This window comes from Podarcis muralis, chromosome 4, assembly GCF_964188315.1.
Source record: "Podarcis muralis chromosome 4, rPodMur119.hap1.1, whole genome shotgun sequence".
Taxonomy (NCBI): domain Eukaryota; kingdom Metazoa; phylum Chordata; class Lepidosauria; order Squamata; family Lacertidae; genus Podarcis; species Podarcis muralis.
In genome coordinates, this window is record NC_135658.1 from 1,674,092 (window position 1) to 1,700,163 (window position 26,072).

The following is a 26,072-nucleotide window of genomic DNA, read 5'->3' on the forward strand; positions in this document are numbered from 1 at the left end:
TCATAACCTTATTAAAATTACACTTATTAACATTGTTAAGTGACTTCCTCGCTTCCCCTTGGTTGAATTTCCATGCATATCCTTTTAACGGATTTCCAAATCATAATTCTTATAAACTTAACTTAGTCTGTTAACATCCTTATATCTTATCAATTCAAAATTAAACATGTTCAGCATCACTTAATTTATAACAATTCCTAAGCCAATCTGTTTCCTGCAAGCTATTTCCAATTAATTTAACTTCACAAATTTAGCTAAATAATCATAAAATTTTGTCCATTCTCTCCTCCTTCTTCTGGTAGCGGACTCTTCTGGTTAGGTCGGCTAGCTCCGAAAAATCCATCATCTTCATCTGCCATTCTTCCACCATTGGTAATTCTTGGGTTTTCCACTTTTTAGCTAATAATATTCGAGCAGGAGTTGTTGCATACAAAAACAACTTAAGATATTTCTTGGGCAATTCCAAACCTGTTATTCCAAGAAGAAAGGCCTCTGGTTTCTTTATAAATGTATATTTCAACATTATTTTCAGTTCATTATAAATATTTTCCCAGAAGTCTTTCACCTTGGGGCAGGTCCACCACATGTGGTAAAAAGTTCCTTCCTTTTCTTTGCATTTCCAACATAAATGATCACAGTTATGATATATCTTTGCTAATTTAACAGGAGTCAAATACCATGTATACATCATTTTCATTATATTTTCCTTTAACACAGTATAGTGGTGTTACCAGAAAAATCCGACGGCTCCCTTGGACAAAAAGTAAAGACACCAACCAGAGTAAATTGGAGCAAATCAGCAGCCTGTTACACGATTACAATCGTGGGAATTGACTTGTGACCTTGAAGGACAATGTATTCAGAAGCTCTCTTGTGTGCTTTTTATAAAACAAATGCCCTACTGGAACAGTTACATGAGAGGATGAATTTGACGACCGACTTGATCAGAAATCTTAAACAGGCAGTGGGAAATTTTGAACAGACAGTGGGAAAAGGTATGGAGCCCACCCAGGAATTAAATCAGGAGTGTGCTCTGACAGAACAGATGAGAGAAGAGGACGCTGCTGAATCTTGGGAGCCAGAGATGGAGGAAGCTGCGGCCCTGCAGGAACATGAGCTTTTGGATTAGACAAATGAACTTCGAAAAAACCAGACTTGGAAGTTTGGACTGGTTTGGAAATGGGGGGTTGGATTGACCCCCCTGTGCAGGGATGTTTGGACTTTCCGAGTCTGGCAATGGGCCGTGAGAGGTTTGGAGCTGCGGGGGCTCTCAATTTTGGAGGGATTTTGAAACATGCTTTTAAATACCCCATGGAGTTTAGTCTGGACTATGGAAAAGGGGCTGATTTGTTGAAAAGGGACAAAAACATTACTAAGCTGGATTTCCCACGAGTGAAAGGAGAATATGAAGGAGAACCGCGGAAGGGACATGGAAGAGACTTAAGGGCCTCGGATATAAGGTTACCAGGTTAATGCACTAGATTAATGGGATAAAAAGGACTGACAAAACCCGGGACCAGGAGGAAGGGACGCTGGAAGATGATTGGATTGTTTTATTTCTTTTTTGTTGTTGCTAGGATCGTTTTTATAAAATTGATGAATGTTAGAAAGATGTTGAAATGAAATTGCTTGGCTCTAGTAAAAATGTTTAAAGAATTAGGTAAGAATATAATGGTTATGAGAAGTTAGTAAGAATAAGATTTAAGTTTTGAGTTTTAAGGTTTTCTATAAGATAAGATGAAAATAGATTAAGGTAATGCAATGAAAGATTAGGATAAATAAAGAGGGAAAGGATTTGCTGAATTAACAAATTGAATTGGAACACAAAAAAGGGAGGGGCGAGGAGGTCTGGGAAACAAGCAAATGAAAGATAAGCAAAGGAAAGATGAAATTGTTTTTAACTGTTTTTATTTTGTATTTTTCTTTTTTCTTTTTTCATTTTGTAACACTTTAAAATTTTTAATAAATATTTATAAAAAAACAAAAAAACAAATCAGCAGCCTGTAGGCTTGGCCTTTATTGAACTGTTGCAACAGGGTGCTCCCCTCTCTTGCAGGAGAGAGGAGGGACCCAGAAAAAATGGTGTGCAAGGCCTTATGAAGACTTTTGAAATTCCCACCCTGTAGATCAAGACCACCCCCAGAAACATCATACATACATCACAGAAAGGAGGGGTTGAGGGAGGAGTTGTGGTGGTAACCTGAGTGTCCTGTCACCTGGCTGGTTCCCTTCTCCCCCTCCCCGTGAGTCATTTTCAGAAGACAAAAGGTAGTTGCAGTTTCCTGCCCCCTGAGGCGGAATCCAATCACTGTTCTTTTGTTATAGTCCGTGTTGAATCCACTCCGTTGTGTTGTTGATGGTCTTCTGTCTGAGACCACCAGGGCTGGCATAGCAACTGGGCAGGGCTCCTGTGTATGTACTGGTATGCTTAAGGATTATGGTGGCCTGTATCAAACCTTCTCCATTTTGTAGTCCTTCCTTCATGGAGTAAAATAAAAGTGGAACAGTGGAGCAAATCCGATGTATGGTTGCTTTTCTATGAATTTATAACAGAAGCATAGTGTATGTAGTGTGTGAGTGTGAGTGTGTGTGAAGTTTGTACAAACTGAATGATGGGGGGGGGGTGTTTCCTGCTACAGTGGTACCTCGGGTTAAGTACTTAATTCGTTCCGGAGGTCTGCTCTTAACCTGAAACTGTTCTTAACCTGAAGCACCACTTTAGTTAATGGGGCCTCCTGCTGCTGCTGAGCACGATTTCTGGGTTAGCGGAGTCTGTAACCTGAAGCGTATGTAACCCGAGGTACCACTGTACATGCAGTGAACTTTACCCCTTTCTTCCACAGTCTTTCCCAATCCTCAAACATTATATTGTGTCCTATGTCTCTTGCCCAATCTATCATCACAGATTTAACTTGTTCATTTTCTGTATGCCACTCCAACAATTAATTTATACATTTTCGACAAATTTTTACCTTTACCTCCATCTCCACCTTGGATTTTTCAGAAGCAAAACCATTTTTCTTATCCATTTTATACAATTAATTTGGTGGTAATGTAACCAGTTTAACTTATCTTTAATTTGTTCAAATGGTTTTAATTTATACCCTTCTTCATCTTCCAACAATAAATCAGAATATCTCAACCATTTGGTATCCATATCTAACTTTTTCTGGGCCTTTGCCTCCATTGGTGAAAGCCATCTGGGTGTCTTTCTTTCTAAAAGATCTTCATATTTTATCCAAACATTATACAACGATTTCCTAATTACATGATTTTTGAAAGCATTATGGGCCTTTACCTTATACCATAAATATGCATCCCAACCAAACACATTGTCAAAACCCTCCAAATCTAATAGATCTGTATCTTCTAGTTGCATCCACTCTTTAATCCAGCAGAATGCTGCTGCTTCAAAATAGATTTTTAGATCTGGCAGAGAAAATCCCCCTCTTTCTTTAGAGTCTGTGAGTAATTTATACTTAATTCTAGGTTTCCCCTCCTGCCAGATAAATCTAGACAGAGCTTTCTGCCATTCTTTAAAACATTTTACATTGTCTATAATTGGTAGGGCTTGAAACGAAAAAAGCATCTTTGGCAACACATTCATCTTAATCGCTGAAATCCGGCCCATTAATGACAATTTTAAATTTGACCATATCTCCAAATCTCTCTTGATTTCATTCCATAATTTCTCATAATTGTCTTCATATAAGTTCAAATTTCCCCCAGACAGATTCACCCCCAAGTATTTAACTTTTTTCACAATATCTAGGCCCGTCTTTTCTTGTAATAATTTTCTTTCATCATTATCCAGATTTTTCTCTAATACTTTGGTATTGCTCTTGTTTAATTTAAATCCTGCTACCAGACCAAACTTTTGTATCAGCTCCAGTGCTTTGGCCGCACTGGAGTCTGGATCTTGTAATGTCAATACTAGGTCATCCGCAAAGGCTTTTAATTTATATTGTTTGGATCCTACTGTAATACCTTTAATTTGTTCATCCTTTCTAATCATACTTAGCAAGACCTCAAGAACTGAAATAAACAGCAGAGGGGACAGTGGGCACCCTTGCCTGGTTCCCTTCTCAATTCTAATTTCCTCCGAAACCACATTATTTACAATGATTTTAGCTTTTTCTTCCTGATAGATCGCTTTAAAAAATCTTGTCCCACCCCCATACTCTCAAAATTATATAACATAAAACTCCAAGATATATTGTCAAAGGCCTTCTCGGCATCAATAAACATTCACATTGCTTTACAACTCTTTCTTGCTTCCAGCTTTTCCAGGATATCCACCACATTTCTAATGTTGTCTTTCATATGTCTTCCAGGCAGAAAGCCTGCCTGGTCCTTGTGGATATACTTAGATAAAACCTTCTTTAGCCTGTTAGCCATTATATTTGCAAAAAAATTATAATCCACATTGAGTAGGAAGATTGGTCTATAGTTTTCAAGATTGGATCTATCTTGACCCTGTTTAGGAATCAGAGTCATATACGCTTCCTTCCAGGTTTCGGATGCTTTGCCCCCTCGTAAAATCAAATTAGATACTTCTGCCAGGGGTTGAAAAAGCCAATCTTTCAATGTCTTGTAATATTTCGCTGATAGACCATCAGGTCCAGGTGCCTTGCCAAGTTGCATTGAGTTTTTTGCCTGTTCCACTTCTTGTCTTGTAATTAGGCCTTTTAGTAGGATCTTTTTATCTTCCAGAATCTGCTGCAAACCATTAATCTTTATAAATTGCTCAATTTTTACCAAAACCTCTTTGTCCTTTTTATACAGTTGTTTATAATATTTGTAAAAACATTTTCTTATGTCTGCAGGGTTCTCTACCGATTCTCCTTCTGTTACAATGTTTGTGATAGTACTTTGCTTTTGTCTCTTCTTTAATTGCCAGGCTAATAATTTCCCACATTTATTTGCAGATTCAAAATTTCTTTGTCTCATCCTTCTCAACTTCCATTCTATTTCTTGATTTACTAACTGTGAATATTGAAGCTGTAAGGCCTTGATTTCTTTTTGAATCTGCAAATTCTTTGGGTTTCCTCTAAGTTTCTTCTCTTTGTCTTTTAGTTGTTCCATAATTTTATCTTTTCTCTCATTCTGTGATTTTCTCCTAATTGAATTTTGTTGTATCAGAAACCCTCTCATTACTGCTTTGCTGGCATCCCAAATAACCCTTGTTTCCATTCCTTGGGTCATATTACGCTCAAAATAGTCCTTTAGGGTTTTTTGGGCCTTGTTAACAATTGACGCACTTCTCAGCAAGTCATCATTCATTCTCCATCTGAAGGAACCCTGTACAAACATCTTCAAGTCCATAAAAACTGCATTATGATCGGAGCAAGTTTTGGGGCAAATTTCCATTTTTGTTACTTTAGGAACCAAGTCTCTAGATATCCATAGGTAGTCTGTTCTCGAAAATACTTGGTTTCCATTGGATTTCTGGTCTTTTTCCATTGGATTTCTGGTTCTCCATATGTCTGACAAATCAAATTTGTCAGTTAGGTCAAAGAAAGTCTTAGGTAATCTGCCAGAGTTCGATACCTTTTATCTCTGAGTCCTGTCCATCAAAGTAGATGCAACCCCATTCAAGTCTCCCATCAATATTAATTTGTAATCCATATATTCCAAGAGATTTGTTTCCAGGTTCTTAAAGAATTCCACTTTGCCATTGTTAGGTGCCATTGTTAGATTCCTAATAACAACTATTTTTTGTCTTGTGCTGTAATTTCAGCTGCTATGTGTCTTCCTTCCTCATCTTCAAATGCCAATTTTGGATTCCATTTTTCTTTAATATTAGAAAACCACTCCTCTTTTTTTGACTTTGTCTGAAGAAATAAATTCTTGACCCAATCTTTTTTTATCAATATTTTCCTATGTAGTCTTGTAATGTGAGTTTCCTGTAAACAAATTATATCCAAATTCTGTTTTTCTAAAATATAATAAATTTGTCTTCTTTTTTGGGGTGAGTTCATTTCATTTACATTCCATGAATAAATCCTCAATGCCTTGCTGTCTAATTAGGGGGAAGCTGCCTCCGCCCCCAGTGGCTGTGAGTTTTGTAATCCAAGTTCTTCCGAGTGCTTTTGCAGAAATCTATCCTTCTCTACAGGGACGCGGGTGGCGCTGTGGGTAAAAGCCTCAGCGCCTAGGGCTTGACGATCGAAAGGTCGGCGGTTCGAATCCCCGCGGCGGGGTGCGCTCCCGTTGTTCGGTCCCAGCGCCTGCCAACCTAGCAGTTCGAAAGCACCCTCGGGTGCAAGTAGATAAATAGGGACCGCTTACTAGCGGGAAGGTAAACGGCGTTTCCGTGTGCGGCTCTGGCTCGCCAGAGCAGCGATGTCACGCTGGCCACATGACCCGGAAGTGTCTTCGGACAGCGCTGGCCCCCGGCCTCTTGAGTGAGATGGGCGCACAACCCTAGAGTCTGTCAAGACTGGCCCGTACGGGCAGGGGTACCTTTACCTTTATCCTTCTCTACAACAGTCTTTATCTTTTGCTTTCTTCCTTCGAATTTGAAGGATAGGCCTTCTGGAAATTCCCACCTAAAAAAGATGTTATTTTGTCTGTCAAATCCTTATATTGGGATCTCAGGTTCAAAAATCGACGTGGGATCTCTTTGAAGAGCACCACCACTCTGTCCTGGATTTTAAGGCCTTTTTTATAGTGATGTCCCAAACTAATGTCTCTTTGCTCCTTAGTCTTGAAGACAACTATGCAATCATAAGTTATTTTAGTCTCCTTTTTAGGCCCAAATCTGTACGCTTTCTCTACCCAAGGTTCCCCTCTTTTTTCCAGGTCCCAATATTCCACAAAAAATCCTATCAGACATTCTGAGTTTTTCTTCTTCCAGAAAGGGGACCCCCCTCAATCTCAAATACGATTCTTTTTCTTTCAACTGAAGGAAGGCGATCGAATTAGCATTTTCATACTGTGACCGTACCAAGTCTGGCACTCTAACAGTCTCCAGCTGTGACAACCTTGGATCTTGTGTGGTTATTTCCTTTTTCACGTCTTTCATGTCAGTACTTACCGTAGTTTTCGCTCCATAACACGCTTTTTTTCCTCCTAGAAAGTAAGGGGAAATGTCTGTGTGTGTTACGGAGCAAATGCTTCCCTCCTCCGTGGCTCGCTTTGAAACAGCAAAGCGGGAGAAGAGCCGCTGAGTGGGGAGGAGAGAGAGACAGAAAGCCTGCTTCTTTAAAGGAGCAAAGCGGGAGAGGAGAGGCTCCTGTCCGGTTGGCTCCTTTAAAGCAAGCAGGCTCTCTGTCCCTCCTCCCCACTCAGCTCGCTAAATAGCAGCAAAGTTTTTCAGCTCGCTAAGCCGGGGGGGGGGGGATGAGCCAGGGAGGAGGGAGAGAAGCAGAGCCTGCTTGCTTTAAAGGAGCAAAGCGGGAGAGGAGAGGAGCCTTCTCCCCTTATACCCCTCTTCTGCATTGTTAGCAGCATCCTTCTCCATCCACCCCACGCGTGTTCCTTCTCCCCTTATACCCCTTGCCTGCATTATTAGCAGCATCCTTCTCCACCCACCCCATGCGTGTTCCTTCTCCCCTTAAATCCCTCTTCTGCATTAGATCACATGTCTGTAGCCAGATCACATGTCAGATCACATGTCTGTGGCCACAGCATGAACCACAAAAATCATACATCCACTGTTTTGTTTAGAATTTTTTTCCCTTGTTTTCCTCCTCTAAAAACCCGTGGTCGGGTGCGTGTTATAGAGTGAAAAATATGGTAAATGTTCAATCTTTTTTTCCAAATTATCTATGCTTGTTGTATTACAATCTAAACCTTTTTTGATGTCAGCTAACATGGACATCACCAACTCCTCAAATTGTGGAGCTTTGGAGCCATGTCTCAGCCTTTCTGAACTCATAATAGCTTAAGAATGTCAAGGTCAATCTCACAGTCTGGCACAATAAAGGAGAAAAACAAGTTCCCTCCACCAATCCCACTGCAGCCAGCCCAGAGGCAGCTTCCTTAATGTTCCAAACTAGCTGAATACCAAAGACAGAACTGGCAAAGAGAACATTTTCCAATTCTCCCCTTATTCTGAGGAAGGGGGACACTTTTTAGCCAATTCAGAATGTAGACAGGCAGCACAGGAAAGTTTGTAGCTAAGTCAGTGGAAACGGAGACTGAATGTTTCCTCTTGCATTGTGATGTCACAATGGAGACTAGTCTTCCCTCCCGGGTGGTCCACTGCCGAATGGGAAGGTCTCAGTCGAATTCACAGACTTCCCAAATTTATATCCAAGGCACAAATACCCCCTCTTCCCCTGAAGTGGGGGGGGGGGGGGGCAAAATTGCTTACAGGGTTTTAAAAGTTTTTCTTTCCTTTGCACACCGATTTTCAACCTTTCCAACAAAGGGGACTAACCTCCGTTTTTAGGTCTCCCTTTTCTTCCCAATCTTTTCCGAATTAGTTTTGAAAGTACTTACTGTTCCGAATTATTCAGTCTTTTTTATGAAGGAATTGGCCACTCACGATCGCCAGTCTCGGAGCTTCGCTGCTTTGAAAGAAGCTTAACGGGGATCAGGGGAGTCGCAAAAGGCACCCGACCCGCCAGAACACCAGGTCCTCAGAACGCCCGATCTGAGGTTCTTTCCAGGGAACCGTGACGCTCTCGCGGTCTCCCCAACTTCAAAGCGCAGGGGCTCTTTCAGTGGAAAGAGCTCTTGACTGCCATAACTGGGCGACCAACTGGAAGTCCAGCAAAAACAGTTTTTTATTATTATTTTGTTTTTTTTTTTAAATCATTCTTATGTATTTCTAAACCTACCATATCAAGTAAAAGAGCTTCTGTTTTTTGGGGAAATGTATATTTCAACATTTTTAAAATTTCATTATTAATCATTTCCCAGAAGTCTTTCACTTTTTTACATTCCCACCACATGTGGTAAAACGTGCCCTCTTTTTCTTTACATTTCCAACATTTATTATTTGTTTTGCACATTTTGGCTAGTTTTATCGGTGTTCTATACCATCTGTACATCATTTCCATTATATTTTCTTTTAATGCACTGCAGGCTGTAAAATTTATTCCCTCTTTCCATAACCTCCCCCAATCGTCTATTGGTATATTATGCCCTATATCTTAGCCCAATGTATCATTACTGATTTAACTTCTTCATCTTTTAAATGTCATTCCAATAGTAATTTGTACATTATAGTGAAGGAATGGGTTTCCAAAACCCAAAAACTGACTGTGCAGGCAGTTTTTAAACTGCACCAAAATCCCCATTTCTCCTTAGCTAAAATGCATAAACTTCAGCCGTTGAGCAAATGCAAAACAAGAACACAGCTCTCTCCCTTATCAGTTTGACGGCAAGACTGGCCTTGACTCTACCAGTAGAACAGACACAGACATATCTTATGTTCTGACCACAAATGATGCAGAGACCCAAGTCTGGGACTAACGCCAGAGCATGTTCTCGGAAGTAGTGACCTCTTGCTCCAAGATAGGAGTAGGAACAGGAATATCCTTTTATGGTCAGGAGTGCAGGAAGGAAATCCCTTTTAAGGTTAAAAGTGCCAGAGCAGGAACATATGTGATGTCAACCCGCGTACATAGGCTGACGTGGTTGGGCTCTGAGGGGAGGAGGGAGAGGGTGCCTGGAGGATATAAATACTGCATGAAACTTGTCATTTCTTTGGACTTGCTGTGGACTCACCACGCAAGTGCCTTCTGCTATCTGGAGAGCAGAATAAACTCTTTCTTTGAACCAACTCGGTGTCATTTTGACTTCCTTCCTCCTGTCACGGAGCAACGCAGACCCAATTGGTGAACTCCAATAAGGCTACATTTCTTGGTGCATTGGCCGGGAATCCGCGTTCTCCGAGGACAGGACAAAGGACCGAGGCGTCACTGCGAAGCAAACAGCTCGGTCGGCGTCGGTGGCTCCAAGCGCGCACCCTACCATTTCTAGGGGGAGCCCCCCACCCCGTACCTGAGTGGAGATGCAGCAGAGACGGAAGAAAGACAGCAGCTGCATGGGGAAAAGGGTGCCCAAGGGAAGGGAAAGGTAGGCTCCACAGCTTGTTTGTGGGAGTCAGGGGTTTGATCAGCCCCGCCCAGTAGGAGCAGTAAAGTGCCGCTGGGTTTAGCCAGTAGAGAGCAGTAGTGTGCCGCTGGTTTGCCGGTAGAAGAGCAGTAAAAGTGCCACCGGCTTTGGGAAGTTTATGGAAGTTTATGGGTAAAGGGGATTGGGGAGGTGCATGGGGTTTGTATGTGTATGGGGGTTTGTATGTATGTGTATTTATTTGTGTATGAGGACACTCCAGTGAATGTTTTGAGTGGATGAGACGCTGGGGCTCAGAGCCACTGACGAAGCGAAGTGTGGTCCTTGTAAGGTGTGGTTCCTAGCGACACGAGTCCATCTAGGCCACTGACAGGACGCGGAGAAAGGTGACTGAGTGGGAAATAACGTTAGGTGGACGGAGTGTCCCAGAGGTTAAGGGAACGAAAAAAGAAAAAAAAAGAAAAGAAAAAGTAAACCAACCCCCTTGCAGTGTTTGTTCTTTTTGGACAATTGGAAATGTCAAGCTACAATTGAAAAAAACCCCTTTAAGCTCCTTTCTGTATTCTGGCAGTAACCAGCATAGGTGCGTCCAGTTGGCTTGTATTGTATTGCCAACACGTGGGGTCTGGGGGAAAAAAAAAGGGAAAAAGATATGTGCTCTGCAGAGGCGCCAGGAATAGAACCCCGCATGAAGGGGTTCTCAATTCTGCCACATTCACTGCGCTGCATGTTAGGGGATTGGGAAACAGACCTTAAAACACCTAGAATCTTGCAGAGTACAAGTATAAAAAAAAAGGATTATTTGGTCTTTAACATTAAAAGTGACATGAGTTGCTCGTGAGGTCAAATTTTGTGTTTTCATGTTAAAGGTGGGAAGGTTTCAATTACTAATACAATCATGTAATCATGTACTGGTTTCAGAATTTGAATGTCATCAATTCACTGTTCTTTGAGCTACCTGGTATCTTAATGTTTTTGTTAATAGGTTTGTTTCTTATTGACTCTGTTGCATAAGGTACCCTGGGTGATTTAGAAACCACTTGTTAAATGTTGATCAAAAGTAAAAATGTACAAATGTATGGGAAAAGGTAGTGTTGTCAAAAGGGATGGGGTTTTAACCCCCCCATCCCATGTTCAGACAGATGAGAAGAGAAGTAAGAGGGTTACGGGGACAAAGCAGTAAATCATCCCCCTTGCAGTGTCTGTGTTTAACACAGAAACAAAGACGCTATGCAGCCCTTGGTGGAGTCTGGAAACCAGGTTAAAATGGGGCCAGAGAACACTAAGGAAAATTACAAATTACCAAATATTGCATAGCAATATTTAAATTCAACCAAAATTGATTTTTGCACTACCTTTATATTTTTGAAATGCGTATAATATTTTTATTTGTAAAAGGGATGAACAATTGTATGAAGGTGAAGTAGTGGTCTGTCGGAGAAGGCCCTTCTTTTGAAGAGAGGTGTATGCAGAAGGTGAAGTAGTGGTCTGGGCTGGAGAAGGTAGAGGGAAGTAGAAAAGGTGAGAGGTAGAGGGTAGAGAAGTGAGAATGTTGGAACAGGAGAAAGGTTGGGTAATGGGTTGTAAAGACAATTGAGTGTTTTATGCTGATTAGTATCATTGAAATTAATATATTCATATGCTATTATTGAGAGTACAGCTAAATACAGCTAATTATATGAGCAATAATATGCTATTATTGAGAGAGTAAATTCTTTTTATTCAGAAAGAATTTACTAAATATAGTAAAAGCCGAATAGATAGAGGCTGTGTGACCAGCAACACACTTTAGTCACAGTCCTACATGGAGGTGTGGAGTGATCCACACTAATATTATTGGTTGAGGTTTTCATGAGTAAAAAACTAGCTTTTAAAGAATTCTGAATTAAGAATTAAGAATATAATATATTATGGAGCAGACCTTTTTTTTTTTTTTGGCTGGCTGGACAGCTAACCATCCATAATTTAACAGCAAGAGCAGGGACCTAGAATTTTGTTTGTGCTCTTTTTAGTATGTCCCTCCCATGAAAGATACTCCTTGGATATCTATTAATTGAAAATTGAGATGGCCCTTTTTTTTTGGATTTCTAAGTGTACATGCCAGGAGAGGTCTTAGGCAAAATAACTTTTATTTCCCTGTTCACATTAGGCTGCGGAAAGTGTCCAGTGCTTTGAAATTTTCCTGTTCTGAGACACACATATACTCAGCGTAGTTGTCAGAATCAAAAGGTGTCAAATGCATTAGTGACAGCAGAATTAAGATGTTGAAAGACAAATACCTCAATGCTTATTGATACAGTTACCCAGTAAGGTGATTCCTCCTAGGTTTCTCTTGGGTGAAAGGCAATATTGAACAAATTTACCTTATGTGTGGTTCCTTTGAAGGAAAAGTGATCTTTAATGTTTGCATGCAAATTGATGTATTAAGGTAAATGGAGAAAGTATGTACAATGAACTAATCACTGGTATGCTACTGAACCATGGTGAATAATTGGAAGAGGAAGGATTTTGTGTTCTGATTGTAACTGCATTTTTCCAGAACCATTTCTATCTGAAGTATGTAAGGTGTAAATGAACTTTTATATGAATGTATCAAAAGACTTTCAAGTTTATATTTGCGACCACCCAGGGGGAAAAGATATGAATTATCTGGGCATTAATTTTGAAATTTCCGAGTAATATCTGCCAGTTTCTGATGCCTGGTGGGGATTATATGCAACTCCAAGACATATGTTCTCTTGGCAAATTGTGCCTTTTATTGTTTAATAATATACAATCTTGCAGGAAGTGCAGAGAAAGTGGAATTGGGTTTTCAAACCAAAACGCTAAGTAAAACAGGATGATGTGAACACTGGCCCAACTGAATGCATGAATGTGTGAATCCATTTAGGAAGAGTGTTGGGGTGAAATAGCAAATGTGTGTATTGGGAAACTGGGACCTTAATTCATAAAGCAAATAACACCAAGCAAGCTTTGTCCTTCAGCAGAATACACTTAAGATACAGTGTACACAAAGCTACAGTGATACACAAAAGCTACAGAGCTTTTCTCTAGTGTAAGATTTGTTTACATCCTCTGTAGCATACGCAAGCAGGACCAAAAATGCAGGAGGAATCAGATGCAACATTTTGAAGTAGGTGAAGGCCCCACTGCCTGTATTCGTTCGTTTGTGGTGTGTGCCTTTCTTTGTGGTTTCAAATATGAAAGTTATCAGGCACTTCTTCTTATCAGGGCTGCTGATGTCATATGCTTTCGTAGCCTTCTCCGACATGGTGGTGTTCCCTAAAACGTTCCTAGTGCTCTAGGTCAGATATTTAGTTTCACGTTATGAAAAGGAACAAGCAGGAACCTTTCCCCTAAACAGTGTCTTGGTACCTGCTCTCTCAACCCCCCCCCCATCTGCTCTGCATAGGATTGAATTAAATAGATATGCAAAAAGTTGAGTTGCACTCTGTCTCCTTCTGTGTGTGATATATACAGATGCAGAAATGAGTTTATATTTAGTCAGCATGAGTTGCTTATCCCTCCTGTTTAATAGGAATACCCTTTCTGACTGTCATCAGATGTTTTCTTATAAGAAAATTCAGCCATACAGCAGGTAGCACTTAACTTATTCTAACTGAACCATAATTCTAACTGAACCACTGTCCCAAGCCAATTCAGTACGTGAATAGGTATATCAAGGATTAAATTATTTGCAGATAAATAATAAATAATAAGAGGGGGAAACTAGGAAGGACTGTCCTACAGTTTATTTAAAAGGTCAATCAACTTCCAAATGCAGCCCAACAGAACCCGCTTTCACAGTGAATATTCTGCAGAAAGAATTTAAAACAGAAGCATATCTTAAAAGGAAAAGGTAGGATAATCATGGTAATAGGCTACCTTCCGAGAGGATCTCATTCTTTTGTGATTTAATTTCTTCTTGCAATTTGTGTGTATATGCTACAATCATATTTAGCTCTGGAAGAGAGCCAGCATCTGGTACATGTTTTTTTATGTGTTTTTAAGCTTTCTGTTTGTGTGAATGATTTCAGATGCCAGATCATCACCTGTGTTACCTTGTTAACGTACTTCATCTTTGTGTCAGTGTAAAAAGAGAGAGGGGGGGGGATGAAAAGGGATAATAATAATAATAATAATAATAATAATAATAATAATAATGATGATGATGTTGGGATTGAATAATTTAGAAAGGACTTAAGAAAAGGAGGTGAAGCAGACAAAAGGACAGTACAAAATGGTGTTTCAGTATATAAGATCATATAGTGATAAAGTGGGTGTAGCGCCTTTGGTCCTGAGGGCAGCAGAGTACAAGGATGGGAATTGGCTGAAGAAACAGAAGGCATTAATGGGGTAATGGGGCCCTTTGGATGTCCAGCAGTCCTTTGTTGGGCTCAAATTGTCGTTTTTGTGTGTGTATTGAATATATGCTATATGGTGATTTGTGGACCTAGTAGGTATCCAAAGCCATTTGCACATGGCGAAATATGTTTTTTATCAAGGTAATTTTATCAAGGTAATTGTTAGACCCTGACGATGACCAACCCATAGCCTATTTGTCTGAAAAATTAACCACTACGAAACAAGGTTTGCCTCCCTGCATGCGAACAGCAGTGACTGCTGCCACTCTGATTACAAAAGCTGACAAGTTCACCTTTGGACAGGAAACCACGTGCGTCACTCCTCACACTGGGCCAGCATTGTTGGACATGAAAGGAACTTATTTTTCTATCTCCCTTTGCCAAGCACTGCTCATGCACCCACAGTTGCAGCTTCAAGTTACTGAGGTTCTTAACCCGGTTACGCCACCACCTATGGGAGAGGATGGGCCTCCAACACCTGACTGCATATATTCCAGCAGGCCTGTTTTGAAGAATGAAGCAAACCCCAGACAGTATCAGATTGGACTGCTACGATTGATCTACACCAACCCCTTCGACTCGCCATCTCTTAGTGCCCTACGGGCACCGCCTCACACTTCTCACTGCATCGGCTCGGCCCCACCCACCAGACAACCACCCTGCTGGAAGCTGGCATCTCTACACACGGCAAAAGAAGAATCCAGTGTGGACTAAAAGAGGACATTTTCTTTTCTTTCCCTTTGAATATATAGCTTTGTATATAGCTTTGTGGGAGGTACCCCAGGTGTTAGAAGAAGAAGGTATTAGGAAATAGATATATCTCCACCACTTAAGGTAACCCAGCGGCTAATGAGAGAATGGGGTGCCCGCAACATGCAGAAATGGAAGCCTATTCTGCAAAACCGAACCAGTTGCACGGTCTGCACCCGGAACCTCTCGCAATCTGTGACCTACAGATGCTTTGGGAGGAGTACCCCTCCTCCCTGTGCCTTGGAATGAGTCCTCAGTTACGGCCCCGATTTTGGCTTCCGGCGGATTTTGGGCTGCGTTAAATTTGACAGAAGGAGCCTGTGGCTTTAACATCTCTGACCATGGTGTAGCTATTCGACACCTGGCAACAGAAATAGAGAAAGTAGCCCATGTTCCTGTCCCAACCAGGAAGGGATGGGACATGTCTTGGTTGACTGAGTGGCTTCCAAAACCTTGGGTGGCTTAGAGGACTTCTAATGATGTTAATAGACTAATCTTGCTTCTTTTCTGCTCCTGTATACCCTGCTTAACGCAATGCATGCAAAATATGATGCATAAAATGATGTTACGAATGATTCGGCCCCAGATTACAGCACTGACATGAGAATACCGGCCAGTACCTTGGGACGAGCCGAAAGGCTGTCCAAAAGAAGAGTAGGGAATGAAGGAATGGGTTTCCAAAACCCAAAAACTGACTGTGCAGGCAGTTTTTAAACTGCACCAAAATCCCCATTTCTCCTTAGCTAAAATGCATAAACTTCAGCCGTTGAGCAAATGCAAAACAAGAACACAGCTCTCTCCCTTATCAGTTTGACGGCAAGACTGGCCTTGACTCTACCAGTAGAACAGACACAGACATATCTTATGTTCTGACCACAAATGATGCAGAGACCCAAGTCTGGGACTAACGCCAGAGCATGTTCTCGGAAGTAGTGACCTCTTGCTCCAAGATAGGAGTAGGAACAGGAATATCCTTTTATGGTCAGGAGTGCAGGAAGGAAATCCCTTTTAAGGTTAAAAGTGCCAGAGCAGGAACATATGTGATGTCAACCCGCGTACATAGGCTGACGTGGTTGGGCTCTGAGGGGAGGAGGGAGAGGGTGCCTGGAGGATATAAATACTGCATGAAACTTGTCATTTCTTTGGACTTGCTGTGGACTCACCACGCAAGTGCCTTCTGCTATCCGGAGAGCAGAATAAACTCTTTCTTTGAACCAACTCGGTGTCATTTTGACTTCCTTCCTCCTGTCACGGAGCAACGCAGACCCAATCGGTGAACTCCAATAAGGCTACAATAGATCATATTTTAAACTTATTGCTTAACAATTCCAATTCAAACCTCGATTTAGTAAATCCAAATCCATTTTTTATTTAATCTTCTTTAAACATTTCATTGACTTGACGATAATGCAACCAATCTTTCACAAAAAATGTAACCTCTTCACACGGCTTTAATTTCCATTGGTTTTCCATCTCCATCATTAATTGTTCATAGGTCGCTCAATTCTTATTCATATTTATCTTTTTCACACTCATTGCCTCGAAAAGTGAGAGCCACCATGGTGTTATACGTTCCAATAGATTTTTAAATCTCTCCCATACTTCATACAGTGATGTACGAAACATGTCGTTTCCAAATCCTTTGTGAACTTTGACAATATCATATCATAGATATGCATAGATATTGTCCTCAGAGAAATCCTGGAAAGTATGGAGTTATGCGGGCTCTGAGCCACACAGACAAGCAACTATGCAACCTTTGGAAGGCATCTGAAGGCAGCCCTGGACAGAGAAGCCCCAAAGGAGCGTCTCCACCCCCATCGCTCAGCCCGGACACTGAGATCCTCCTCCCAGGGTCTCCTGGGAACCAGGCAGGAGGCCTTCTTGGCAGTGGGAAGAGAGCCCTCCAGCTTTGAAGTGAGTGCCCCCCCACCCGATCTAATGGCTCTCTCAGTGAGAAAGCTGGGAGCCCATGAGCCCCCCTGGGGGGTGGAGAGGGGGCAGTGTCTGTGCAAGAGAAAAACAGCCTCTAGAGCAGTGTTCCCCAACCTTGGGCCTCCAGCTGTTTTTGGACTACAACTCCCATCGTCCCTCGCTAGCAAGACCAGTGGTCAAGGATGATGGGAATTGTAGTCCAAAAACAGCTGGAGGCCCAAGGTTGGGGAACACTGCTCTAGAGGAGCCCTTCTTCCCAAGGATTCTGCTTCTCATACTCAGGAGAAAGATAGGCAAACCGTGGCCAGTGTGTGGGGTGGGGGCAGCGAGGAAATCCTGACACACAAATACACCCTCATGCCCCCCATCTCTGAGAAGCCAGAGGCTCAGGAGCAGGGCAGGGACTGAGGGGGACTATGAAGAAAGACACTGGCATATGGGGAGCACATATTCTGCCCCCCCCCCCACTGCTACCTGAGCAGGTAGAGCAGGAGACTCTTAATCTCAGGGTCATGAGCCCCATGTTGGGCAAAAGATTCCTGCATTGCAGGGGGTCGGATTAGATGACCCTGGGGCCCCTTCTGACTCTACCATTCTATGTTTCTATGACACCCCCCTACGTGCAGTGGGGGAGCTTCATGCTCCAGCACGGGGGGGGGGGCGGAGAGCAGGCGGGGGGTCCGGCGCGCGTCCTGGGGGCAGGGCATGCCACTTGCAAGAGCATAGTGCCCAGCACGGGCCCGGGCGGGGCAGCCGAGATGGCCCCCTACCGGGATGCAACTGCCGGGGGCGATGCGCTCCCCCCGCACTCCTCTTCCTCCGCCAGTGCCTACGTGCCTCGCTAAAGTCCCCAACCTTCCTGCTCTGCTCTGTTTTAAAGTTGACCATCTTTCTGGGCCAGCGAATGGCCGGAGGGCGCCAGGAAGGCGCTTGCTCTGCGCCCGAGGACACCTGGCTGGCAGTCAGAAGGACAAAAGCCACAGGGGGAGCGGCTGCTTCCAAGCCTGGGACTGGGGGAGAACCTCGCCTCTGCTTCGCCTGGGAGACAGGGAGTTCCATCCCGGATCACAAACCCCCCAAAATAAATTACCGGACGAGCGCGGGTCGTGCCCTTTCGATACCCTCGGAAGCTTAGGGGAGACCTGCCCCTTTCCCCCCATTTTCCTCCGCCTGGGACCCCCAAAGGGCGACTTGCCCGGTTCGCTGCCCCCCTGGCGTTTTATTTTGCATCTCTTTGTTTGATGTTTCAATGAAGGTGGTAAACTCCTTTGATGTTATAATGGGTGCGAAATATGTTGGCGGGGTGTTTATTGGGTTGATTTTGTTTTGTTTATGTGTTTTGTGTTTTTATATCGTAACTGCATCCTGTGAACCCCCAAATTTAATAAACTAATTAATGGATAAAACGAAATGAATTCCCCCTCTTTATGCCGATTCGGAGTCAGCTCCGTCCCCGACACCCATCTGGAAAGAGGCAGGGAGGGGTATTGCGGGGGGGGGGATAGTGGCCCTTGGGGTCTCCCTGGGTGGCCCCTGTTGGTACCCCCACCCCTTATTCAGAGGGATGGAATCCAGAGCAGGGGAAGGGTCCGCATCCCCCTCTGAGTCTCTCACCCCCAACTTCTCCAGAGTAGGAATCACAGAGAGGGCAAAAGAACAGGGGCAAATACGAGGAACTGGGTGGTGAGACAGCCAATGAAACCAGTGGGGCCCTGGGAGCATCTGGGGGGGGCTTGCCAGGAATTTTGGGGATAAAGGATTTGGGGACACAGCAGGGGTCTCTGGCTCCGAAAGCACCCAAGCTTCAGGGAGGGGGGCAAAGTGCCACAGAGCCGTGAACCCCCCCACTGGTGCTCAATAGTTCCTCTTGAACGACAGAACCCCCCCTTTTCTAGCCCCCCAACCAGTGGCGTAGCGTGGGGGGTGCAGGGGGGGCCGGCCGCACCGGGCGCAACATCTGGGGTTAGGGCAAATCCACAGATTAGGGGGCGCAAATCCACGGGTTAGGGGGCGCAAATCCACGGGTTAGGGGGCGCAAATTACTTGCCTTGCCCCGGGTGCTGACAACCCACGCTACGCCACTGCCCCCAACTAACAGGAGGTGTTTCTACCCCCCACCCCCAGGCCTGTCCCCTCCCTCCGTCCCAGAGAAGGAGACACAGGAAACCAGGTCAGATGCAGAGGGAGGATTTATTAGAGGGCCAAGCGTCACATGGGGGCTGGAAGGGGAGACCAGCAGGAGACGGCCGCTTCTCCCTGGGGGTGTCTCAGTGGGACCGGCAGGCCAGCGCATGAGCCACCACCCCGACCAGCTTGTGGAAGGCATGGTGGCAAGCAGGGGTGCATTTCTGTCTAAAGGGGGGGTAGCTGGATGATGATGAGCATGTTGCCCAGGAGCTGGAAGAGAAAAGAGAGGGTGACTCCTTCTGCCAGGGGGCCCATGTGTGCATCACCCCCTCCCCACAACAGATCCCACAGCAGATTCAACAGATTGAGGCTGAATTCTGACAAGACAGAAGCACTGTTTTGAGTGGACAGGGGACAGGCAGTTGGGGGGGGACTCCCTGGTTCTGAATGGGGTAACTGTGCCCCTGAAGGACCAGGTGCGGACCCTGGCAGTCATTTTGGACTCACAGCTGTCCATGGAGGCACAGGTCATTTCTGTGTACAGGGCAGCTGTCTCCCAGCTCCATCTGGTCCACAGGATGAGACCCTACCTGCCTGCGGACTGTCTTGCCAGGATGGTGCATGCTCTGGTTATCTCCTGCTTGGACTACTGCAATGCCCCCCATGTGGGGCTACCTTTGAAGGCGATCCTTTTGGCGGTTCCCTCACTGTGAGAGGTGAGGTTACAGGGAACCAGGGTGAGGTCCTTCTCGGTTTTGCCCCCTGCCCTGTGGAATGCCCTCCCACCAGATGTCAAGGAAATGAAAAACTAACTGAAATCTGAATGCAACCCTGTAACAGGAAATGTCTAATGTCTTACCATGTTTTAAGCCACCCTGAGTGACACACACACATGGCACCCCCAGTCCCCCGCCCCCCGACAGCTCTTTGGGGCGGGAGAGCAGCCTCACCCTGAAGTTGTCGGGGTCCATGTGGAGATTGTCGTAGAGCAGTTCAGGCAGCTCGGAAAAAGCCTCCTTGCCCTTGTGCAAAGAGGGCTGGAGAGGGTTCCCTATGTCATCGAAGAACCTCTGGGTCCAGGGGTAGACCACCAGCAGGCTGCAGAGAAGGAACAAAGGAAGGAAGGAAGGAGAAAGGGAGAGGCATGGATGGTTATTATCCAGGTGGAAAGAGGAGCTCCTGCCCAACCTGCCTAGAGAGGCAACCAGCGCCTGGCCTTACCGGGCAAGGATATCCCCACCAATGGCGGCCATGTTGACTTTGCTGCAGGCAGTGTTGATGAGCTGCTTCTCCTTTGCGGTCCAGTGCACCATGATGGCTGGCTGTGGGCTGGGAGCTTTTCTCGGCTGCTGGAGAAAACCTTCTGGGCTGAGCTGGAGCTTCTTCCAGGGCTGGAGCCTTTTATACCCTGCGCCAAAGCTCCTCCTCCAGGATTTAAAGAAGCTTCCTTGTTTCTGATTTGACCTTTTCCTTAGGACATCCCTATTTCATCTGAGAAAGCCTGAAGGGTATGGAGTAATTGTGAGAATATAGTTCCATTCCACCTTAAAAGGGTCAGGCATTACCGTTGTGTATCACATGCCTGTTTACTTCCAGCACTATCTGCTGGGAACTTCCGTTGTATGTTGCTTTTGCCATACTGCTGTTTTGCCGGAGACGAAGGGATGCAGACATGTTTTCCTGTGTTCCTGAACAATGCTGAATAAATGCTGTAAATAATGCTTACATCTGCCTCTGTCCACCTCATCTGCTGTGTGATGATTTACACACTCTGCTGACAGAGCGGGCACGGGTCTCTAAGCGTATCTGAGGCTCGTGTCGCTGGCTGACTGATGCTGCTCCACGGGAGACCGGTGATCGTCCGGAGTAAGCTGGGGGGCTGCCTGATGCCGTCGTTTCCCCGGCAGTATCCCAACAGTGATGCCGCTCCAGAGCCAAGTAGACAAGCAACTATACAACTTTTAAAAGACACTTGAAGGCAGCCCTGGATAGGGAAGTCCCAAAGGAGCGTCTCCACCCCATCGCTCAGCCTGGACACTGAGGTCCTCCTCCGGTGATTCAGCTACAGGGTACCAGGCAAAGGGCCTTCTTGGCAGTAGCTCCCTCCCTGTGGAAAGACATCAGATGTCAACCTGGGTGGCCTGAAAGACGGACTAGACAGATTGATGGAGGAGAAGCTCTAATGGCTCCTAGTCCGGCTGGCTCTGCTCTCCCCCCATTATCAGAGGCAGTGATGCTTCTGAATCCCATGTGTATATTTGCCCAGACTGATTCAGGTGACCTTTCAAGGGGCACAGAATTATCTTTCTCCTGAGAAATGCCTGCCTGGAACCTGACCTTTTCTGGCTGTAGGACTTTGGGTCATTTTAATAGTCAACATTTCCTTCTTCGCTCCTGCCCCCTTTTGTACACCTGTTCTGCTTCAAAGCCCATATTTCGAATGAAGCTCTTGCTCAGGGATGGGGAATCAGAGGTCTTCCGAATGTGGTCTGACTCTGCTTCCCATCCCCACTGCCAGCTGACAGTCCATAGGCTCCCAATCCCTGCCCTTGTTGAACCTCCCTGTCTTCCGACCCCTGCCACTTCCAACTCTCCCTCTGCTGTTCTCTCCCCACGCTGTCAAACCTGAATGTGAGCTCCCTGGGGCAGAGTCCTGTCCTACATTCCAATTGATAAATGGTGAAATAATCATCATCATCTGAAAGTGCACTTAATTATCCTCAATGGGCTCAATTATCCTCAAGATACAAGCAATTGCATCTCTGTTTGCAATGCTTTCTTGGGCCCTGGTACAGATCAGGGCATGTGGCCAGGATTGCCCAGGGCCACCCCTGTCATTGGGAGTGAGGTGGCTGCTTCAGGGGCAGATGCTGGGCTGGAGGACACAGTGGTGAGGCATCGTAGGACAAACACAGCCTGCCACCCCCAAGCTGGCTTGCTGCCTTCAGGTGCAGGAGAGAACATTGTCCCATCTCCAGCACTGAAGAAAGAGATTGAGCTTCCAGCTGAATCACGGGAGCTGCAGTTTGTTAAGTATTGTGGCTCTTTGAGGGGGTAAACAACACTTCCCAGAAGTCTTTGGGGGAAATCATGTGCTTTCACTGTATGTTGAGTACGGAGCCTTAGAAGATTTGGGTTTCCCCATCGTGGGAGAGGGTGGTGACAAAACCCATCACCCTCATGCCCTGGCTGACCACCATCAGTGACAGAGCACTGGGCTAAATGGAGCTTGGTCCAACCTGACAGGGTGGTTTAAATTTCCCAGGAACTCACCCTAAAGCCCTGCCAGAGGTATGTATTTCTCTGTTTTGGGAGTTACCTGTGAGTAAAAAGGTAGAGGTAAAGGGACCCGTGACCTTAAGGTCCAGTCGTGGCCGACTCTGGGGTTGTGGCACTCATCTCGCTTTATTGGCCGAGGCAGATGGCATACAGCTTCCGGGTCATGTGGCCAGCATGACTAAGCCACTTCTGGTGAACCAGAGCAGCGCATGGAAACGCCGTTTACCTTCCCGCCAGAGCGGTACCTATTTATCTACTTGCACTTTGACGTGCTTTCGAACTGCTGGGTTGGCAGGAGCAAGGACCAAGCAACAGGAGCTCACCCTGTCGTGGGGATTTGAACCTCTGACCTTCTGATCAGCAAGTCCTAGGCTCTGTGGTTTAACCCACAGCGCCACCCGTATCCCAATATCTGTGAGTAAGACCCATCAAATTCAAGAAGACACCCCTCTAGCTAGACACGCCGAGAACTGCGCTGCTACTTGTTGCCCTTAAATCCCATTTGTATTGGCCATGATTAACTTGATTTTGATGAGTTCTAAGCTCAACAAACTTAGTTTGGATTCCACTGTATGTTCTTATCTGTCAAATGGGAATAATAGGGACTTCCTTTGAAGGACTGTGCTAGATTATTCATTGCTAACCATCAGGCAGCATTTCTGGGCTTCTCAGAGGTGCCTAATACACTGCCCCCTTATGCTCCTGATGAGCTTTGCAAGTTGCAGCGCCATTAAGAAAGGCCGTGCTCGTCCGCCATGACAAGTGCTGCTAGAGAAAGCAGAGATGGAAAGGGGTGTCCTTTGCGGAGTCTGAAGGATTCAGCCAGCAAACGCTTGAGCTCATGGGGAAAGAACACATGCCCCCCCCCCCAGACCGTGGCTGAATTCATTCCCAACAACCCAGCGGACAACTGAGCAGATCTCCCACTGAAGATTCATCCTTGCTGCCAACCTTGGGGCGTGTAGTCGTGTAAAAGTGTCAGCGGTATCTTAGCAGAAATCTAAGCTCAAGAAACCTACAGCACCCGAGGTTATTTAGTGCAAGGAGCAGGAGTGATTTGCAGGTGATTTAAGTTTCTGCTGTTGATGCAATCGTAATTCCTTGGCAAAAGCAAATCAAAACATTAGTGGAGTAACTGGTGCATTGCAAGGCAGAAAAGACCCTCAACGCTGATATGAAAAGCACTTGAGTTGGGTTAAAATGTCCTGTTGCTGCCTGGTTTTTTGACTGACCAGTTCCCAGATGCAGGACTGGGGAAAGTTCTGAACAAAACCAAACCAGAAACACTTTCCTGTGAGAAAACAGCACCAAAGGTCTTGTGCATGATCAGGGCCTGAAAGCTGCCCGTCAATCAGCTGCCTTCCTCTCTTGGCAGAGCGAATTGCTAGCCTGATGGACGGCCCTCTTATCATCAGAGAAATGCTGGAGGGTATGTGATCCTGGCTGCTGAAGATGGCTGGAAGGTCGTTTGTCCCGTCAGCTGGATGAGCTGATCTGCAGAGCCAAGAGGGGCTCTCTGGGCCGTCTATAACTGAGGAGTTACAAACTTGGTGGATCAGGGGAATGCTGTGGACATAGTGTATCTTGAATTCAGAGAGGCTTTTGACAAAATACCCCATGATATTCTAGCGAGGAAGCTGTTAAATGGAGGTTGAACAAGGTAACAATTTGGTGGATTTGTAGCTGGTTGACTGGCCAAACCCAAAGAGGACTCCTTAATGGTTCCTCATCAACCTGGGGAGAACTGATAAGTGGTGTGCGCAGTGTGCTGTCCTGGGTCTGTTGTTTTTTGACATCTTTATAAACAACTTGGATGAAGGAATTGAGGGGGTGCTCATCCAATTTGCAGATGACACCAAACTGGGAATGGTAGCTAATGCCGCAGAAAACACAATCAGGATTCAAAATGACCTTAACAGTCAACCAAAAACTCTTTCAGATCATAATCCAATTTTGTGGGAAAATATAGGAATAGACTTTTCGTTGGAGACTGAATGATAATTTATTAGATGATCAAGAAATATATGGAAAAGCACAAAAGACTTGAAAAGACTATTTTATGCATAATTGGAATGGAGAAATAAAAATCAATGTAATGTGGGGGAGACCTGGCATACTAGCAGTACATGTGAAAAGGATCTAGGGGTCTTGGTGGACCACAAGCTCAACATGAGTCCACAGTGTGATGCAGCAGCAAAAAAAGGGAATGCTATTCTACTCTGCATCCACAGAAATCTAGTGTCCAGATCCAGGTAAGTCATAGTCCTGCTCTCTTCTGCCTTGGTCAGACCACACCTGGAACATGGTGTCCACTTCTGGGCACCACAGTTTAAGAAGGATGTGGACAAGCTGGAAGGTGTGCAGAGGAGGGAGACCAGGATGATCAAGGGTCTGGAAGGCAAGCCGTATGAGGAGTGGTTGAAGGAGCTGGGTATGTTAAGCCTGGAGAAGAGGAGACGGAGAGGAGATATGAGAGCCATCTTCAAATATCTCAAGGGTTGTCCCATGGAGGAAGGAGTGTGCTTGTTTTCTCCTGCTCTGGAGGGCAGGACTCGAACCAAAGGCTTCAAAATGCAAGAAGTGAGATTCCGGCTGATCATTCGGAAAAGCTCTCTGACAGGAAGAACAGTTCAGCAGTGCAACAGACTCCCACAAGCGGAGGTGGACTCTCCTTCCTTGGAGGTTTGGAAGCAGAGGTTGAATAGCCAACTGCCAGGGATGCTTCAGCTGAGATTCCTGCGTTGCAGGGGGCTGGACTAGATGACCCCTGGAGTCCCTTACAGCTCTACAATTAAGTTTCTGGATCTCTTGGCTCTTGCAAAGCCAACCTGCTCTGCTAGTAACTAGCAATGTGAGCCTAAGTCCAAGGACGGCTGTCGTAACTTGTGTGTTGTGCAAACACTGTGGGCTGCATGGCGTTGGCACCAGGCTGGGGAGTGGGCTGAAACAGTCGATTGGGCAGCGCTCCCTCTTAATGGATGCCACGTGGCTGTTGCATCAAAGTGCAATCTGCCCTGACATACCTCTCCGTCTGGTGGAAATAGGGACATCCTATTCCATAAGAGAATATAATTCATGCCCTGCCCATCTGACTGGGTTGCCGCAGCCACTCTCGGCGGCTTCCAACATATACAAAAACACAATAAAACATTCAAAAATGTCCCTTTCCAGGGCTGCCTTCAGATGTCTTCTAAAGGTCGTATAGTTACTTATTTCCTTGGCTCGGGGGTTGCATGACTCCATACCCTCCACCATTTCCCCGATGAAAACAGGGATATCCTAAGGGAAAGTGGGACATTCCGGGATCAAATCAGAAACTGGGGAATAGGGACTGAAATATAGTCAGAGTCGCAAAGTGATTTCATGCTCTTTATTCAGCTCATAGTGGTGAGGAGGAATGAATGAAAGTCCCCTCACAGTATCTGCTTTATATACATTATTTACACAATGGGCTGCACATGATTGGCTAATTCTGGAATTCTACTGTAAGCCAATCAGGTTGTGGATTCACTTCTATCTGGAGCATGATTGGTTAGTTCCTGCCAACCAATCATACTGCTGCATTGTTCTAGGACCAATCAGACTGCT

The 26,072-nt window shown here is 45.0% G+C and overlaps 1 protein-coding gene and 1 pseudogene across 2 annotated transcripts in view; both read right to left on the bottom strand.

Annotated features, from left to right (window-relative positions):
• The window catches only part of LOC114589664 (uncharacterized), a 999,511-nt gene that overhangs the window by 431,148 nt on the left and 542,291 nt on the right, over positions 1 to 26,072 (bottom strand). The gene's annotated exons all lie outside the window — the stretch shown is intronic.
• Positions 19,261 to 21,222, bottom strand: LOC144327612 (hemoglobin subunit epsilon-like; annotated as a pseudogene). The gene is made up of 3 exons (XR_013392732.1): positions 20,427 to 21,222; positions 20,156 to 20,303; positions 19,261 to 19,475 (listed from the first exon to the last, which is right to left on the bottom strand). The product of XR_013392732.1 is annotated as a hemoglobin subunit epsilon-like (transcript).